The 18,031-nt window shown below is 36.5% G+C and overlaps 1 pseudogene; it reads right to left on the bottom strand.

Annotated features, from left to right (window-relative positions):
* Window positions 1-5,300: 5,300 nt before the first annotated feature.
* On the bottom strand, window positions 5,301-5,975 carry LOC122901402 (annotated as a pseudogene).
* Window positions 5,976-18,031: the final 12,056 nt, after the last annotated feature.

Below are 18,031 nucleotides of genomic sequence, written 5' to 3'. Positions count from 1 at the left end.
GAGAGAGAGAGAGAGAGAGAGAGCATTGAGTTGGGAGAAAAGGGAGAAGCAGGCTCCCTGCGAGCAGAGAGCCCTATGAGGGGTTCCATCTCAGGATGCTAGGATCATGACCTGAGCCAAAGGCTGATGCTTAACTGACAGAGGACCCAGGTACCCCAGTCCTGGATATTTTAGGAAAAAATACCTGCCACTGTTTGCTGTTGAGGGACTTTCTGGGGAGAGGAGACTGAAGGTCACATCTGTGAAAATGTTCCCTCATAATAGGACAGAAGTTTCTCCTAGTGAGTGACATTAGTCTTGGTTCTCAGTCATCGTTAGTAATGTGTCTGTGAAAAATATTTCTATGGAGGTCATTCTGTGGAACTTTAGACAATATCCAAGAATAATTGCTCAAAATCCCAGGAGAGACCAGACTGTGGCTATAGTGTATGTCACAAATTAATCAGGATAGAAAGTTGAGTCATTAGCTAGAGATGACCAAACGCTAGAACCACCAAGACTAATCAGTCGGTGCACACAAAATCACAAAAAGCATATTACTCAGGAATAAACCCTAAAGCCTTCAGAAATATTCACACTACAAAGGAATTTTCATTCAACTCCACCACTAAACTATGGCCATAATTTTCAAGACTTTAGTTGCTTCCTTTTCTAAGAGAAGAGCCATAAAAGAATTCACTGTGAGATAAGGGCAATCATCCAGGAAGTCTAATTCCTTTGTAAAAATGGAAGTGTTCTCCACGAATAGAAAACCCAAAAGAAACTTCCAGGGAGACAACACTGCACAATACACAGTCTGAGGGCCTACTACATACATTCTTTTAAAACTAATTTTTAGGGGCCCTTGGGTGGCTCAGCTGTTTAAGCGTCTGACTCTTGGTTTCAACTTGGGTCATGATCTTGGGGTTACAAGATTGAGCCCCACGTCAGGCTCAACTCAACTTGGAGTCTGCTTGCAATTCTCTCTCTCCTGCTGTCCCTCCCTCTGCTCACACTTGCTCATGTGCTCTTTCCAAATATTTTTTTAAAAATTAAAATTAAAAAAATGGAAATTTAGCTTGTGATTCCTACATTTATTCAGCAAATATTTAACGAGCACCCATTCTAAGTCAGACACTAGTCTAGAAAAATCAGTGAACATCACAAAAAGCTTCAGCCAGGGAGTTTCCATGCAAGTAAAATAATTCAACAGATAAAAAGAAGTACAGTTAAGAAGGCTAATAGCATTCAAATCACAATGTCATTAAACTGGTAAGTGGTTGAGTCTGAATTTGAACCCAAAACCAAAACCTATGTTTCTTGCACTCAGGAAATACACTAAAAATGGGCCTGCATACCTGTATTAAGTATACAAAACCACTAGCAATTTCTCTACAGTTAAGAGGATTTATGCCATTTGTATTGTAAGACGATCTAGTTTTCTTTTAAAACGTTTATTTCCAGGGATGCCTGGGTGGCTCAGTTGGTTAAGCAGCTGCCTTCGGCTCAGGTCATGATCCCAGTGTCCTAGGATTGAGCCCCACATTGGGCTCCTTGCTCAGCAGGGAGCCTGCTTCTCCCTCTGCCTCTGCTGCCTCTCTGTCTGCCTGTGCTCGTGCTCTCTAACAAATAAATAAATAAAATCTTAAAAAAAAAAAAAAAGGTTTATTTCCAGACAATGTTCATCTACCATTATGAGGGAGAAAAATTAAGGATTTTAGACACTGTAGATTGTAAGAGATTTGGTAAAAATTATATTTGTACTATTTAAGAAGGCATATATATTGTACTGTTTATACTATATTATATCTGTATAGGGCGCTTTTTACTGAAAGATGCTATGCAAGAATCAAGCAATTCTTAAAGAAACTGACATTTTTAGAGTTTCTTAAAATATAAAAGTTGTTTTTCTTTTATCTAGTCAAGACAAATATGCTGGAAATTAGTTCATTTTATCTCTTAATGCATTTTATTTTTAGCTTTTGCAGAGTTCATAATCTAATATGAAATCTCTAGGCTATTTTGAATGAGACATTCAATTTGACCTCTTGATCTCTCAATGCAGAAGATGTCAATAACTGCCCAAGGGCAGCCTCACAGAGCATAGATCTTCCTTGATTTATGATGGGGTTATGTCCCAACAAACCCAACATAAGTTGAAAATATCATAAGTCAAAAATGCATTTAATACACATAATCTACTGGATATTATATTTTAGCTTAGCCTACTTTAATCATGCTCTGAACACTAACATCAGCCTACAACTGAACAAAATCACTAAAACAAAACCCATTTTATAATTAAATGTTGAATGTCCTATGTCATTTATCTAATACTATACTGAAAGTGAAAAAACAAAATGGTTGTATGGGTACAAAATGGTTTTAAGTCTATCATTTGTTTACCCTCATGATCTGATGGCTGACTGGGAGCTATGGCTCATGGCTACTGCCCAGCATCCTGAGAAAATAATATACCATGTATTTCTAGCCCAGGAAAGATTAGAATTCAAAATTGAAGTACAGTTTCTATTGAATGTATATCACTTTCACATCACCTTAAAGTTGAATCATGGTAAGTTGGGGACCATCTGTATCATATACTCCAACATGGGGAAGACAGAGGTGAGAATTCCCACAATCATCGCCATGAGATGTTTAAAAGTATGTTGGTGGTCTCCAAGATATCCTGTGGTTAGGAATGTTAAAAAAAATAAAAAGGATCCAGAATTTTCATGGACTAGAAAGCACAGTAGAGATGAAGGCCATTGACAAGATGAGACCCATCAACACAGGATATGGGTATGGCACCCTGGCAGGTGGAAAATCAGTTATGTTGCAGGGGGATAGGGGTGTGAATGAGGTGGTAGAAACTGAGGGGATAATGGAAGACAATGGTCAGATTTTGAAGGGCCTCAAGTACTCAAGTACTTAGCTAAAATATTTGTTTTTTGTTGATACTAAGAGGATCACTGAGATATAAGATGCAAAATAACATGATCTTATTTTGATTTTTAAAAAATTATGTTACTTGCTGTGAGGAGGGTAAAGTAGAGAGAATAAAGTCAGTGACCATCACAATAGTGACAGCCTGAATTATAACACTGGCAGCAAAGATGTAAAGAGGTATATTCAAAATATATTTATGAATAAATTCAGCAACACATCTTTAGTGAATTGATTGAGTAGATATTGGGTACTTAGAATGAGGAAACTAGGTTGATTCCCAACTGTCTGCCTGAAGGTAGGTGGATAGAATATGGAGTCATAACTAATACAGGGAAATGATAGAAACAAGTTTGGAGGAAAAAGAGGAGTCAATTTTTGACTGGTGTTTCTCGCACAAGTGGATGTCCTATCAGCTTGTGTGTAGTGAGTTGTTGGATACATTAATCCACAGCCCTCTGGTAAATCTGAACTAATGGAGAAATAAAAGGAAGAAATCCTGCAGGCAGCCATGGCTTCCCAAAAAACCCAGTTCACAAGGTAGCATCTCTTCTGGATTCATCACAGTCTGATGTCCAGTTCTCAGTATCATAGACCCTGGGAAATAATTCATTCAGGATCCCAGAATTAATAGAACTAAAATGTGGTGACTCACACTAACTAAAATTTAAGGAAACCAATGTATAAAAAAGGAATACAACTTTATAAAGTTGCTGAAATAGAAAGTAATGATTAAGAACTTTAAACACTCACCGATTTTTTTTCATTCCACCCTCTAAGCAGTCTACAGGGGAAGCCTAAGAATAGAAGGTTGTTTGAGGAGCACGGAATCAAAATACTTGTAATTTCATGGAATGGGAATAAAACATAACAAACATCACTTTCAAGTAACTCACACAAATTCAGTAGTTTACACAATATTCTAACTGTCTGAACTCACCACTTTGTTCAGATGGTCTCTGTTTTCAAAGGAAGCTTTCAGATTATTGTGGATGACAAAGTTTTTAATCTTACTCAGCAACTAACATAGTGCTAATAAGTATTTGTTGAATTAATTAATTATGTCAGGCATAAAATGTCTGTATTTCTAAAAAATGGAATATATTCCAACCATTGCAGAGTCTTGATTATAAGGGAACTCTCTCATCTTAGTTAAAACTTAAAAGTGTTCTGAGTATGAAGACCATAGCATCTAACACATCTTGTTTACTCATTTTTTCCCTATACCTTGACTATCCATGCTATCACTAGAGTATCAAAGGTATGAAGAATCTAATCAAACAGGAGAGTACTCTAAAACCAGGGACATTTGGAAATATGTAGAGAAAATTTGTCACAGTGATTGCAGACCTTGAATTTACAAGCAGTGACTGCAGATAAAATATGCTAAAATGCATGAGACATCCCTGCTCAACAAGGCACTCTCCTGCCCAAGATGCCAACCACTCCCTAATTGGAAATCATAGATCTAGAATAAAAGAAATGAAGTTTAGTGGACCTAGATCTAAATTCAGATTTTTTGACCCCTCAAAATACAAGAAAAAAAGAATCAAAGGCATAACTGAGGGACAGCCTTAGAAGTCCAGTTGAATTTATTGCTTCCACAAATCTTAATAACTAGATCTATGGACATTTAGCTGAAATTTAATTTACTTAGGATAAACTGTGCTCCCCAATTCAGCTGTGGAATGTGTGTATGCACACGGGCATGTGTACATCAAAGGTACAGAAAGAGAAAGAGTGACAGATTGAAAAGGAAAAAGACACATTTTTAAAGATATTGGGAGTATTTTAAAGATAGTGTGAGTATTTTTTAACTCTTCCTTCATTCTCCACTCTTACTACACCAAATTCTGCCAAAAGTTAAAAGGAATCACTTGGCAAAGACACCTAAGATGTGCTACAAATGTTACTAGGCTAAGATAAATTGGATATTTTCTATAGAGATCTCTAGTGATCACCAGTATATGTTTCCTTTTTGGGCATAAAGACCATACAACTTAAGTTCTCAGAGAAGCAGGCTCAGGTTTCTGACCAACGCACAGTAAGAGGAAATGACTAGCAAGATGAGACAGTAAAAAGCCCCCAGCAAACCTGCCTCCTTCCTCTGCTGTGATTCCCAGGAAGCCTTGTGGTAGAAATGGAGTCCTGGATCAAACTGACTTAGATTACTAATCACCACATAGAGGCATCTGCTCTGGACAGTTACCTAGAAGCTGAGCAAATTTTGATCATAATTTTTTTATATAAAGTTACTACTTTATAAGCACTGCTCATTCCTTCAACATGGGCATGCCAACCTAACACACACATGTTGCTATCCCCTTTTACCAAAGCTTACAAAATATAAGTAACCTTACCTCGATCAGTAACTGATTTTTTTTTCCTTTTGGTTGCATCATTCTGAGTGTTTTCATATAAACAAACAAACAAAAAATCACAACCAAAAAAAAAAAAAAAAACCAACAATAGTTTTTGATGCATCCAGTTGTTGTATCCTCAGGAAGTTCCAGATGTTTCCAGGTAACTCTGTAGTTTACGGACTGTGGTTTTGTCCAACAAGCAAAGGTCAAAATCAAATGTCGTGTTTGCGATATGAAAGTGTCCAGTTTCTTCTATAAGGTTCATGATCTGCTGCAGAATGTGTCTCTCCTTCAGCGTCATTAACCTTCTGTGAAGCTCGACCAGTTCGTCTAGGTAGGCCTTGTCACATTCACCATTCTTTATTTGCTTATCTGATTTGCTTTGCTTTATTGGACTTTTCACTTCAAGAATCTGGTTGTTGTTGGTTTTTAATAAAGGTGGCAGGGGTTCATGATGGAGGCGCGCGACAGTGAGCTGCTTTCACTGTCGCTGTCGTCACTTAAGCTAACTCTGCGGCTTCGGCTGCCTCCTCTCTTTACGGGTCTCTCCATTTCAGAGTCATTGTCCTTATCCTCTGCCTCATCTGATTCCTCCTCATTGTCATCAAAATGCAGATCTTTCATTATAGACCTCAAAGGACCTTGTTGCCTGGTCTGGGATGGCATGAAGCTGGAGCAGGAAATCATCCAGATCCAGGTGACACAGTTATGAGATTCTTACTGCTCCCCCACTACCTTCCACTGAAACCTGCAACTTTGTCCTCTGTAATGCCCCTCACATAGCCTTTTTTGACCTCTGACTACCACATTGGCAGACTGTGAAAGCTTGGCCTAAAGCAATGGTCTCCAATCTGGTCCTTTAATTATATTCTTTCTCCAATCCAGTCTGTGTAGCACTTCCTGCCAAAATAATGTCCAAAAATATTCCTGACTATTCTAAAAAGTTAATTCCCTGATGTGTGTAGGTTAGAATCTCTTTAAAACACAGAAATCCCAGACTTCTAAGAACTGTATAATGATCTAACCATAATATAAAGAAGAAATTAAAGTCTATAGTTTGAGGGGAATTACTGAGATAATGCATTCATAAAACTACCTAAACTGGGGAAAATTGGATAGCCACATGCAGAAAAATGAAATTGGACCATTTCCTTACACCACACATGAAAATAGTCTCAAGAGACTATGGACTCTGAAAAACAGTCTGAGGGGTTTGAAGTGGCAGGGGGGTGGGAGGTTGGGGTACCAGGTGGTGGGTATTATAGAGGGCATGGATTGCATGGAGCACTGGGTGTGGTGAAAAAATAATGAATACTGTTTTTCTGAAAATAAATAAATTGGAAAAAATAAATTAAAAAAAAATGGATGAAGGATCTCAATGTGAGAAAGGACTCCATCAAAATCCTTGAGGAGAACACAGGCAGCAACCTCTTCGACCTCAACCGCAGCAACATCTTCCTAGGAACATCACCAAAGGCAAGGGAAGCAAGGGCAAAAATGAACTATTGGGATTTTATCAAGTTCAAAAGCTTTTGCACAGCAAAGGAAACAGTTAACAAAACCAAAAGACAACTGACAGAATGGGAGAAGATATTTACAAACGACGTATCAGATAAAGGGCTAGTGTCCAAAATCTACAAAGAACTTAGCAAACTCAACACCCAAAGAACAAATAATCCAATCAAGAAATGGGCAGAGGACATGAACAGACATTTCTGCAAAGAAGACATCCAGATGGCCAACAGACACATGAAAAAGTGCTTCATATCACTCGGCATCAGGGAAATACAAATCAAAACCACAATGAGATATCACCTCACACCAGTCAGAAAGGCTAAAATTAACAAGTCAGGAAATGACAGATGCTGGCGAGGATTCGGAGAAAGGGGAACCCTCCTACACTGTTGGTGAGAATGCAAGCTAGTGCAACCACTCTGGAAAACAGCATGGAGGTTCCTCAAAATGTTGAAAATAGAACTGCCCTATGACCCAGCAATTGCACTACTGGGTATTTACCCTAAAGATACAAACGTAGTGATCCAAAGGGGCACGTGCACCCGAATGTTTATAGCAGCAATGTCCACAATAGCCAAACTATGGAAAGAACCTAGATATCCATCAACAGATGAATCGATAAAGAAGATGTGGTATATATATACAATGGAATAATATGCAGCCATCAAAAGAAATGAAATCTTGCCATTTGCAACAACGTGGATGGAACTAGAGCGTATCATGCTTAGTGAAATAAGTCAAGTGGAGAAAGACAACTATCATATGATCTCCCTGATATGAGGAAGTGGAGATGCAACATGGGGGGTTAAGGGGGTAGGAGAAGAATGAAACAAGATGGGATTGGGAGGGAGACAAACCATAAGTGACTCTTAATCTCACAAAACAAACTGAGGGTTGCTGGGGGGAGGGGGGTTGGGAGAAGGGGGGTGGGATTATAGACATTAGGGAGGGTATGTGCTTTGGTGAGTGCTGTGAAGTGTGTAAACCTGGCGATTCACAGACATGTACCCCGGGGATAAAAATATATTATATGTTTATAAAAAATAAAAAAAATTTTTAAAATTAGGAAAAAAAAAAGAATGTATAGAATTGCACTGTATGCACTGGGGAGGGTATGTGCTATGGTGAGTGCTATGAATTGTGTAAGACTGATGACTCACAGACCTGTACCCTTAAATAATACATTATACGTTAATTTTAAAAAGTATAGATACAGATTGAAATTAAAATATTTCTGTGACTGTGAAAAAAAAAAAAAAAACTACCTAAACTGGCTTTAATCTACTTTGTAAGTTTGATTGTAGAACAATAACACTTGGGTTGAATCCCAGTTATTTGGGATTATTTGCTATGTAATCTGTCAGTTTTTTGCTATGTAAACTTGTCGAGTCACTTAAACTCTCAGGGCCATTTCCTCATTTACAAGCCAGGAATAATATGGTCTATCTCAAAAATTATTATGAAGATTAAATTAATTAATATAAGTATTTAAGACAGCATCTGTCCTATAGAAGAAAGGCATGACCTGGACTGCTCCCCAAAGCAAGAGGGTCACCCTTGTACCATGCACCCCTTTGCACTCCATTCTTAGACCCCACCCTGTGCTGAATCCATCTGTTTGCCTCTTTTCTCCCAGTTAGACTGGATTTAGCACAATATCTTTAGTCAAATTTGTACCTTCAGCCCTTGACAGAGGGACATGGGAATACTAATACTAAATATTTGCTGGACAAAAATTATGATGGAATACTTTAACTATTAAAAATTATCTCCCAAGGTCATAATCTAATAAGGGACTTGATTACTATTAAAAAAATAATAAATAAATAAATAAATATATGTATTACTAAAAATACATACACACATATATATTATATAATATATATATATCACTCTCAAGAGTGAGCAAAGCAAACAACTCAGAAGTACATCGATGAGTGTTGATGAAAGGCCATAGGCAAAAAGGTCTATAGTAAAGGTACTACGTGTACATTCATATATCATGTAGTAAATGAAGTAAATTGGAAGAGAAATGCAAGAAAAATTTAAGTTACTAGCAAGTTGTTGCTAGGTGGAGCATCTTAAAATTGTCCTGCAAATGTTCTCTATCATGGGTCAAGAAGAGCAAAGAGCTTGGTGAACATGGCTTAAGTTCCCTAGAGTGGTAAAAAAAAGAATCAGGAGATCCTTGGAGAACTTAAAATTTAATCAAGATAAGACCAGACACTAACTCTTGTCCCTATTCTTTCAAATCTTGTCACTTATTTCTTGCTTTGTTCATTTTCTTCTTGCAAAATTTCCTCATCAGACAGATGTGAATGTTATAATGTAGGAATAAAAAGAGGACTTCTTGCCCTCTTCTCAGTTTAATTTTCCATGCACTTCTTCAGAATATAGATAGTGCCTATTAACTTATAAAGAACTGCAGCTCAGCTAAAAATATTTGCCTTATGGAAATGGTGCCATGCAGCTGAAAATATCTGTCATGTGGAAACTGGTTTGCCTTAATTCAGTAGAGGTAATGTGCCATATAATAAGAATTTAGAATCTAGAAGACATTCAAGTTTCAATCTTGCTTCAATAATGTACCAACTCTGACTTCTGTTTCAAAACCTCACCTTAAAACTGAGAGTAATAACTGTATCACTACATTATGTGTGTGTGTGTGTGTGTTTGAAGATTTGAAAGTGAGTGAGCGAGCATAAGTAGGAGAAGGGGTAGAGGGAGAAGTAGACTTCCCACTGAGCAGGGTGCCTGATGTGGGGGCTTGATCCCAGGACCCTGGGATCATGACCTGAGCCAAAGTCAACCACTCAACTAACTAGACCAGCCAGATGCTCCTGTATCAGTGTGGTTTTAAAATCTGGATAATGACTATTAAATTCTTATAACCTTGTAGTAGTTCTGTTTGTAACTACTTACTCTCAACCTACTCCCTGTCCCTTCCATCCACCACAAATACTCACACAGGCAAAAACGTTCTTTTTGTCCATTTTCTACAGTTGTTTCTCAGAGAAAAATCACAGGATATTTTGCTCATGTGAGAGGTTTTTTGTTTTGTGTGTGTGTGGTTTTTTGTTTGTTTGTTTGTTTTTAATAGCGCAATAAGGTCAACAGTTCATAAAAACACTTCAACTGCTTGAACTGTGGCCTGAGTTCCTTATTTCCCCTTGAAGTTCAGCAGTTTAATATGAGTTTACAGTTTCCACAGTTCATGTTTGAGACACTCAGATGAAGCTATTTATTAAATTAAGTGAATCTGTTGTTCCAGACAAGTTACATTTGAGATTATTCAGAGCTACCTCTGACCCTAATTCAGAGCAGAATTTTTACTTTTATAGAAAGCTCAGATATATTTAAGTTTTCCTTCATGTTTGAAAATACTTATACTTAGGAGTGAGAATAAGGGATTTTCTGTTAGTGGGTCAGTTGCAGGCTATCCATGTGCTTTACTGAGAAGTTGACAAATGTCTATTCTTCGTCATAAAGAGATGTGTTTGCCATATTTTTACAATTTTTAATTAAGTTGATGCGTGTTATAAAACTCATAGTTTGGATGGGCTTATTTTTCTTGGTCAGAATAATTGTTCTGCTTTCTCTTGCCATTAAGTTAGTATATTAACCATGAGGGAGGAAGTGGCTTTAATTTGGTCTTAGGCTCTAACCTTATTAATCTTGTGGCTCAAGTGAAATCTTTGAAAGTAAATTAATTGGAGCCCAGTTTTTAGTGTGCATGTTGATACAATTATGTAATACTTCATTTGTTGTTATTTTAAAAAATAAGTTTAGGTTGATTGAGCATTACATTCCCAAAGTACATTCTTATATTAGAATGGCATTTCCAGCTGATTGGTATCAAATTTAGTGGTAGCCGTAGTCAACATACTATCTCTAGAACCACATAGTATGAGGTATATCAGTATATATCAGGTATATCAGATATTTAAATTATTTATAATAAGATGCTAATGAGATTGACATCTTAGATTTAGTCAACTGAAATCCAACTTTATATATTGCTGTCAACCTCAGCCAGAAACTCAAAATGCAGGGGTCTTCTAATTTGGAGCTAGAGTTATTAATAACTACATGAAAAATATCATTTTGATTTGAAAGTATTTCTCCTTTAAGCCCTATGAATACTGCTATCAGTAGGAGAACCAGACATAATGGAGTAGAAGATCTTCTAAGCAAGGTCATGTCAGGGCATTTAGTTCAAATTTCCCCCCAAAGCATCACAGAAGTAAAGTTTTGGGTGCAGGAAGGTTATTTGCTATGTGATTCCAGTTAAGTGTTCATGAAAGAGTGAGAGAGAGAATGAGAGCACAAATATGAGAGACAGAGACAGAGGAAGGAAGGAAGGAAGGATGGAAGGAAGGAAAGAAGGAAAAGAGAAAGAAAGAGAAGGAGTGCATTAACACTGTTGTAAGGAGTCCTGAACTCTTCCAGGACCTCTTAAAATTGTATAGAATGTCACCAAGAATTGTTAACCTGATGGAGAGGAGGCTCTAAGATTTATCTCATTTCTGATCCTCAACTGCTCAAGAATCATGTTTGGAAGTGTTAACAACCCCACCACACCCCGTAATTTTCTAGTATGTAGGGGCAGCAACACTCCATGGTATCAGAAAAGCCCCCGAGGCAAAATGAGAAAAGATGGATAGTACAATTTGAAGCAGGAGACATCAGCAGCACGGATTAATTTAACCCTCTCAGAATTACAACTGAATTGGAAATGTGTCATGGAATAGGATGTATACACCAAAGCACTTTCATAATTATTGAGTAGATCTTTCCCTTGAATTCTTTTTCAGCCAATTCTTAAAGTTTCTTTCTTGGGGTGCAATGACTTCTATCCCTAAATCAAAGCTAAATTCAAAAGGAGAATGGTTTTGATAGAAAAAAAAATAAAAGGCTCAAATACCTTGTGTTAGGGAATTACCTGATATTAGAGGCTTCAATAGGATTATGAACATACTGATACCTGAAAGTTATGGGCATCAAGAAATCAGAGAACACATGCAGTTAAGTCTGTGTCACTTTATCACTTCTCCTCAGAAACCTGATCCGTAGTATCACTTTTACACATGGGCAGAATACTATAGCTGAATTCCTAGCTGTAAGCACATATATTTTAAGTATTATATAAATTATATATTGCTATGTAACAAATGATTCCAAAACTCAGTGGCTTCAAACAACAATTGTACTGTATCTCAAGATTTTTTTTTTTTTTTGTATCTCAAGATTTTGTGGGTTAAGAATTTGGACGGCATGGAGCTCTGGTGATTCTTCTGTACCAGTTTAAGTCACTTTGTGCTATCCAACTGGTTAACATCTTGGCTTGAGTCCAAGATGGTTTCATACTAATGTCTGGCATCTTGATGAAGATTGCTACACTAAATGATGACTGCTAGTGAAAACCCTCTTTTTGGCTTCTTGAACTTGGTACTTTCATGGTTTTTGAGAGTAATCCTAGAGGCCTGGGTGGAACCTTGAAACTCTTACAACCTGACCCTGGCAGTACCAGAATGTTACTTCTGTCATAGTAATAGTCAAACATGTCACTAAGTCAGGCCAGATCCAAAGAAAGGAGTATTATACTATTTCTTAATGTAAGAAGTAGTAAAGCATTTATAGCCATCTTTATCCTACAAGAATTATGATATTAGGTCTTAAACTTGAATCAATGGGGTTTTAAGGAGTTTTATGGGAGCTGTGAAGTTTTCATTCAATGCATTAAGCCTCTTCTCTTAAAAGGCAGGAAATTCAATCTTAGTTTACATGCCTGTCTCAGTAGGAGAGGGTGTTCACAGACTAAACAGAATTTTGAAAATAGATGGAAATTTAGTCAAGATTTACCATACTTAGAACTGTTGGAACTTTGAAATATATAGTCAAACAACACAGGTTTGAACTTTGTAGGTTCACTTATACATGGATTTTTTAATAAATACAAGCATAGCCTCTAGAAATAATATCTGTTATTGACTGTGTTATGCTTGAAGATGTCATTTTCAAGAAAGGTCTCTTTTGCTGAATAAGCAGTGTAGAATCATACTATCCCCAACAATTTCCCAGTTAATAGTCAACAAAACCAAACCTCTGTAGGAGTAAAACTTTTTCTCAGGTTTACTGCCAGACTTGATCTCATTTGTAGCTTTTAGAGTTAAGTTGTAGACTTGTTCTTCCATTTTCCCTGTTATATAGGAATGTGCTCAGCATCTGTGTGCTTACTTGGATCGCAATGAATTCCAGGAGCTGCTGTGTTTGTTGTAGCACTCCCAAAAGCACAACTTGGACAAAGATAGCAGTCTCGGAGTCAGCAGTCGAGTAGAAAATGACTGCATTGGTAGCCTTGAGACACTTCCACTGATTGCCACTTTTCTCTGACTATTGAACAGAAGAGCAGCAGTACCTGCATAGGTTCCATGTGGAGGTCCAGATTTTTCCTCTCATTCTAGGGACCACCAACTAAATGGTTGAGATGGACTAACTCTGAACCCAAAGTCAGGGTTTTAACTAAGAAAAAATTTGATTATAGATTCTTCTCATATTTCCATTCAGTGCTTCTGTCTTCTATTTTAAAGTCTCACCTCACCCTAGGTATCTGTCCTGTTCAGCAAAAGGCTTATTTGCTAGCTAATGTGTAATAGATATACATATATACATATAATACATATATACACATATGTATACATACATATAATACATGCGTAATACATATATAATATGTATATGTATGTATATATGTATGCCCTATGTATTCATAGTCTAAATTTCCTCTTGTCTTTAATATTCTCCACCAATTTAATTTAAAAATAATTACCATATGCATCATTATAAAGGAAAGTTTATAAAGAGTGGGAAACACTATAGCCTGGGATTTTGCATCCTAATCCATAACTTCATGCTTCACATCTCTAGGTCTTTCTATCATCCACATTCAATGTTTTCACTTCCTGGCCTTTTTTTTTTTTTTAATTGACCTATATTATTTGTTTCAGGAGTCTGTGATTCATCAGTCTTATCATCAGTCTTCCATAATTCACAGCATTCACCACAACCCATACCCCCAGTGTCCATCAGCCAGCCACCCCACCCCTTCCCCACTCCAGGAACCCTCGGTTTGTTTCCTGAGATTAAGAGTCTTTATGGTTTGTCTCCCTCTCCAGTTTCATCTTGTTTCATTTTTCCCTCCCTTCTCCTATGATCCTCTGTCTTGTTTCTCAAATTCCTCAAATCAGGAATTGTCTTTCTCCAACTGACTTATTTCTCTTAACATAATACTCTCTAGTTCCACCCACATAATTGCAAATGGTAAAAATCCGGGTTTTTTAATGGCTGCATAGTATTCCCTTGTATATTAATCACCTCTTCTTTATCCCTTAATCTGTTGATGGACATCTAGACTCTTTCCATAGTTCGGCTTTTGTGAACATTGTTGCTATAAATGTTCAGGGACACATGCCCCTTCAGATCCCTACATTTGTATCTTTATTTTGTATTTTTAGGGTAAATACCCTGGCCTGCTCTTCCAACATGAAGACCCACTAAAAAACTCATCTTCTGAAAGTCAGCTCTCATTCCCCAACTAAGATGATGATTTCTACCTTCTCTGAAACCCTACTATGAATCAATTACACACTCTTTATATCAAGTATTATTGGCCGTTTTGTAGCACAGGTATTTTGAATTACTCTCCCCTTCTTTACCACTACATGCACTGTTGAATACTTCTGGGACAAATATTTTATTTTGAAGCTTTGTGTTATTACTTTTATTTAAAAAGTGACAAATATACTTGGCAACGAATATAAACAGAATGAAAAAATATATAGTAAAATTTAAGCATCTCTTCAAATCACCTCCACAGAAGCAACAATATTAATAATTTATACTTCCAAGAAATTCTATTATATATACAAATGCATGTTTTTGTCTTTACATACATACCCTTTTCAAAAACATAGAGTAGACACTGCTATATTCCATGGGTTTTCTTTTCTAACAATTTACAAGGTATAGAGGTTTTATACTAGCACATATTGACCCATTTATTTTCAATGAGCATATAATATGCCATTATACAAATGTTCTATAAATTTAAACATTGCATTTTAACCACATTTAGGTTGTTTTTAGTTTTATTAGTCATGATGCAAGAAAAAATATTTTATATATATTTATATACATATCTGAGTACATCTGTAAGAAAATTTCCTAGAAAGGATAGGTAAACATAGGTAAATGTTACCAAATTGCCCTACAAAGAAGGCAAATCAACTCACATTAAAGGTCCATAAGTCCTTATCCATATTTTTAAAAGAAAATTTTGTCCAAAACCATTTGGGAGGAAAGCCTAACAAAAATAAATAAGAGGTTATTTATGGTCTTTACATTGTACTTCTATTCTAGCTATACATTTATTTTATTGGTTGATAACTAGAGCATGCCATATACTTTGACTATGAATACAGTACATGGGTAGTATTTGACGAAAGGCTCAAGTTACTAAGAGCTGATAGCCAGCAGGAAAATGTTAACTTCAGTCTTAGTTTCAAGGACCTGATTTCTATTAATAACCCGAATAAACTTGAAAGATGACCCTGAAATGAAGATGAGATGACCTTGATCAATATGCTGATTATGATCTTAGAAGACCATAAGCAGAGAACTAAGCTAACCTGTACCCAGTCTTCTAAAGAAGAAACAGTTTATGGTAATTTGTTACACAACAACAGAAAATTAATGCAGCTTAAGGGACAAGCAAAGGTAATATAACTTAATGGTTATAAGCATAAGCTCTAGAAGGAGGTCTAGGGTACATTCCTAGCATCCCTAATTGGTATTTATCAGGCTTTATATATTGTCTCTTATCTTCAGTGTCTTCATTTGTAAAACAAGCATACAATACTTATATTCAATGATTGTTATAGGTATCAGTGAACTAATGCAGGTGGTATATTAAGCACAATGTTTGTCATATGATGAACATTCAAATAATTGTAACAATGGATATTGTGCAAAAAAGGGTCTCTATTTTCTTTTTAATTTTGATTTTAAATATCCACAGTCCACGTTAGGCCAACTCCACGTGATACGTAGACAGATCTGAGAGCAATCACACATATGCAGAAACGATTTGCGTTTAATTTAAAAGAAAACATTTTCCTTATTATATACCCTCTAAAGAACCCCAATGCTGAGATCTGGTCAATACTGCTAAATGAGTCATCATAAATTACACTCCACATGTTTTGATAAAGATGGCTAGATGAGTTAGGACAGTATTCACCCCAAGGACATGTGTAGTTTCTAAGAAAATGGATGCTTCCAGTTTATCAGATAAAATAATGAACCCGGGTCTGGTCCATAGGTGAGTGATTAGGAAACAGTGTCAAGGACATAGATTGTCTTGAAATTCATGCTGAGGTTAGTCTTCATCTGGGATGTGATAAGCTACTAAAGATTTTAAAGAGAAAGATGACAGAATGACCCATGTGATAGGTCAACAAACAAAAGATCAACAAACAAAAACTTTGAAGCTTTTTCTAAGGTTTTATAGTATATTTGCTTCCTGCTCCAACTCTGAGGTTGGTCATGTAACTTTTTTGGGCAATGGAACATCAGAAAAACTGACACGAGCAGAAGACTGAAAAAAGTTTGCACATTGGAGTTTTCTTTTGCTATTTTTGGAAACAATTTCTCCATGTAAACAATCCCAAACTAGATAAGGTGAAAAACCACATGGAAGAGAATAACTGCTATCTGAAGCCCTTCTAAACTAAGCATGCCTCAGCCAACCTCACATATTATGTGAGTATGAGCCCAGGAGAGTCCAACCCATGAACCAGGACAGAGACAGTATCTTTCATTAAGAAACTCTCCAGTGCTGGGACACCTGGGTGGCTCAGTTGGTTAAGCAGCTGCCTTTGGCTCAGGTCATGATCCCAGCGTACTGGGATCGAGTCCCTCATCAGGCTCCTTGCTCGGCAGGGAGCCTGCTTCTCCCTCTGCCTCTGCCTGCCATTCTGCCTGCCTGTGCTCTCTCTCTCTCTCTCTCTCTCTGACAAATAAATAAAATCTTTAAAAAAAAAGAAGAAGAAACTCTCCAGTGCCTTTTATTTGTTATACTTTCACTTATTGATATCTAAGCTTCTTTAGAATGTTTTTCTCAATCCAGATTATTTTTGGAAAGAATTTCTTGAAACATATTGAGCCATAAAATATCTTCAACTTGAGAGAAAACAACAAAGTATATTAATCTTCTGGGTAAGTTTTGCTTATCACAAATTTTGAAATTCCATAGTGTGATTAATGTTCTTATTTTTAATATACTTTGTGACAGAAATTTTATTTTCTCAAACTTTCTAGTATTCATTTTCCCAAATTTGGGAGACATGATTGAGCTCTTTGAATGAGACAGCACCCACATTTCTCACTTCTCAATATTTTTTGAGACAATAGGCAAGAGGATCAGGCAGATGGTGATAAAAATATCATCTTTGAATACCACTGCTTCTATCCCAAATGAAGTAACAGGGACTGTATTTTCTCTCCTCTTTTAAATAACTAAAAAACTTGGACAATATATGAAACCACATAGTTCATTCATTGGGATGTGATTCCTGGGAGCAGAAAATAAGATGGATCCTATAAATTCACCAATATAATTCCCTGAAGGAATTTTCAAGGTTGCAGCATAGGGAGGGTAAATACAGAAACTTGCAGTCTCATTAAGTTGAGGAAAAGGAGAAGAGAATTTAAAGAGGCTAAAAACTGCATACCAAAAAGGACATAAATGCACATAGAGCTCCAGAGATCTACATAGGATTTCTCTTGGGTTTTTTATTAAGTTCCTATCTGAACATATATAACTAAGAATCAAGGACAGGAAAGAACAACATGAAAGGAGTAGACAACATAGTTCATGGACTTCGGAGAATTTAGCTCACCATTAGATGAAATGGGAAGATACTTTAAAATATGGGATATCAGGTAAGATCCCCTGAAGTGTATTGCCTTGGTAGCATAACTAAAGTAACCCTATTAAATCTGTTCTGAACCAATCATAATAAAACTTAAAAATAATTCTATAGGTATAAAATTTATTCCAACTAACTTTATTCCAACAACAACATCTAATAACCAAAAATGCAAATTTCCAATTCAGCATCCAATCTAAAGTTATCAGACATTCAATGATGTCAGAAAATATGACCTAA

The sequence above is a fragment of the Neovison vison genome, chromosome 1, assembly GCF_020171115.1.
Source record: "Neovison vison isolate M4711 chromosome 1, ASM_NN_V1, whole genome shotgun sequence".
Taxonomy (NCBI): Eukaryota; Metazoa; Chordata; class Mammalia; order Carnivora; family Mustelidae; genus Neogale; species Neogale vison.
Note: the sequence above shows the minus strand (reverse complement) of the source record. Positions and strands in the feature narration are given on the sequence as shown.